Here is a 2,844-nt window from a genome sequence, read left to right as displayed (position 1 = left end):
AAAAAAAAAAAAAAGAAAGAAAGAAAGAAAGTGTGTGGTATGTCCCGCTTCATGTGCTCGCTCGCTCTCTTCTGCTCCACGGTAAGCTGTGCTTGCTTCCCCTTCACCTTCCACCGTGATTCTAATTTTCCTGAGGCCTCCCAATGAAGCTTCCTGGTAAGCCTGAGTAACTGGGGGTCTCTTCTTCATAAATCACTCAGTCTCAGGTAGTTCCTTACAACACTGTAAAAATGGACTAATACAATCTGGAAAGCTGTGAACTCTACAGATAGTGCCTGAAAGTGGAGTCTTTGACTTCAGATAAAGTCTCAGTTCATGAGGATATTGGGTTACCAAGGTGAAAGAGTCCAACCAGGCCAGGACCAAAGTTAAGGCAATGAAGTGTCAGATCCTAGCAGCAGAGATGAGGAAAGGCATAAACAACTGAGTGTTGCAAAAATGAAAACTACTAATTCAATTTAGCAACAAAGAAGATATAGAGGGCCCTATTTAGAGCTGAGATAGCCCAAAAACTTCCCCAAATTCCCAACCAAGCTGTAGAGAATACAGCTCTATCAAATCCCAAAGTCATCTGCCCTGATGGGGCGGTTACAGCCCAATAAAATGTCATTCCAAGGGCCACTGCAGGGAAGCAGTGATAGTTTCATAGCTACTGTGGCCTGCAGTACCTTACTTACATGACACGTTCCCCTCACTCCTGGATTCCAAGATCTGAACCCACAGAAACCTTGGTCACCAACCTCAGCACACCCACAACAGGCCTCTAACAACCCTCCAAGGGACTGCAGCTGCCAACAGTGTCCCCAGGATTGTTTGTCATTTACCCAGACTCCTACATCTGTTTCCTCTTAAGTGTGTGCCCGGTGGAACCCCTATTACACAGTCAATAAGTCCCAGAGCCTTGGTCTCTTTCACTGAACCTGGCTTTTGCTTTCTGTTCTTAGTGAAACCTAGCTCATCCTGATAAGGATTCCCCCTTATTCCTCAGGTGGGGTCCCCCCATCCCCACTGTACCTCACTGAGCAGAAGTCGTGTGAACCTCAACAACAAAACTCCACTGCTGGCAGAGCATGGTGGCTCATGCCTGTAATGCCAGCATTTTAGGAAGCCAAAGAAGGCGGACTGCCTGAGCCTAGGAGTTCAAGACCCGACTGGGAAACATAGAGAAACCCCATCTCCACAGAGAATAAAACAATTGGCCAGGCATGGGGGTGCAAAGCTGCAGTCTCATCTGCTCCAGAGGCTAAGGCGGAGGATCGCCAGAGCCTGAGAGGTGGAGGCTACAATGATCTGTGATTGCACCACTGCCCTCCAGCCTGGCCAACAGAGCAAGACCCTGACTCAAAACAACAACAAAAAACCCACTACTGCCTTTGGCTGATGACTTCTCCACTCACGTGACAACTCCTCCTTCGAGGCGTCATTAAGCCAAAGCTCTTATGCATGCCTTCTCTGCTGCCATCTGCCAGCCTCCCAGTGGCCTGCCCCTCACCAAATAACCTTGGGCAGCACAGTCTCCCCCCGCCGCCCCGCTGCAAATCCTGCCATCATCCTCAGGGGATCGACTGCCTATTCGGCACCCTGGTCTCTCAATTTCTCAGCTTCCCTCATTTCTCACAACTGTGCCTCTGCTTAAGTCAGGGACCCACTGCCAGAGCCACAAGCCTGGCTGCTGTCATCGCCCCTGGACTCGGAACACAGAAGGCCAGTTTCCCAAGCACTCACAACCTTCCAGCCTGTCCACACGGCTATCCCCTAGACTTTCTCTTCAACTTACCCAACCCCCAGCTCTAATCACTTTCTTTTTTTGAGACAGGGTATCCCTCTGTCTCCCAGACTATAGTGCAGTAGCACAATCACAGCTCACTGCAGCCTTGACCTCCTGGGCTCAAGCAATTCTCCCACCTCAGTCTCCCGAGTAGCTGGGACCACAGGCATGTGCTACCACACCTGGCTGACATTTGGATTCTTTTGTAGGGATGGGGTTTTGCCATGTTGCCCAGGATGCTCTCAAACACCTGGGCTCAAGTGATCCTCTAACCTCAGCCTCCGAAAAGTGCTGGGATTACAGGTGTTAGCCACTATGCCAGACGTAATCAGTTTCAAATATGTAAATACCCTCCATCTTCACTTCCTTCAATAAATGCAGTGCCTGTTCTTTAATCCCTCACTTCAACGTTTCTGTATCATATCCTCAAAATCTTGGCTTCACTGTAATATATGTCAAGAAGCCTAAAAAAAACTCCAAAGCCTGATAAGTACATGAGCCCAGTTTCTCTGTAGCCACACCCAGGTTGCTAACCAACGGTGAAGAAAAACAACAGAGCCCTGTGGATTTACACACCATAAAGTCAGAATCTCACGCTAGCTGAAGGCCCTTTTATAAGGCCCTGTCCAAGCATCTCATATATTCCAAAGAAAAGTAATTCAATCCTTCACTCAAGCCTTTTACCAAGACAACTCCACCTTAGCAAATGACATATTTCAGCTTTACAGAGAAAAACAGAAGCTTTCATAGAATTTTCTGAGCTTCCAGCACCAAATCAACCATCCTACCTATATCTACAGGCATTCTGCTAAACTTTCCTCCCGAGGTCTAAGGCTAACTGTTCTTCCTGGATCCTAGAGCCCATCCCTTCCTGCTTCTCAGGTGCTCCTTTCTTCCCTACCTTCAACCTCTCCCCCTTTAGTTGCTGCGGGGAAGGAGTAAACACTTGGGTCTCATCCACCTAATGAGAAAACACCAATGAAACTTCCCTACTCTGTGCTCCCTGGCAGCTACTGCCTCCCTCACTTTCCCCATCCCATTCTACTCACTGGCTTTTTTTTTTTTTTTTTTTTTTT

At 48.1% G+C, this 2,844-nt stretch overlaps 1 protein-coding gene across 3 annotated transcripts in view; it reads right to left on the bottom strand.

Annotated features, from left to right (window-relative positions):
* OSBPL1A (oxysterol binding protein like 1A) overlaps positions 1-2,844 on the bottom strand; it is a 244,758-nt gene that overhangs the window by 204,918 nt on the left and 36,996 nt on the right. The window lies entirely within an intron of this gene.

Source organism: Cebus imitator, unplaced genomic scaffold, assembly GCF_001604975.1.
Source record: "Cebus imitator isolate Cc_AM_T3 unplaced genomic scaffold, Cebus_imitator-1.0 Scaffold12, whole genome shotgun sequence".
Taxonomy (NCBI): domain Eukaryota; kingdom Metazoa; phylum Chordata; class Mammalia; order Primates; family Cebidae; genus Cebus; species Cebus imitator.
Note: the sequence above shows the minus strand (reverse complement) of the source record. Positions and strands in the feature narration are given on the sequence as shown.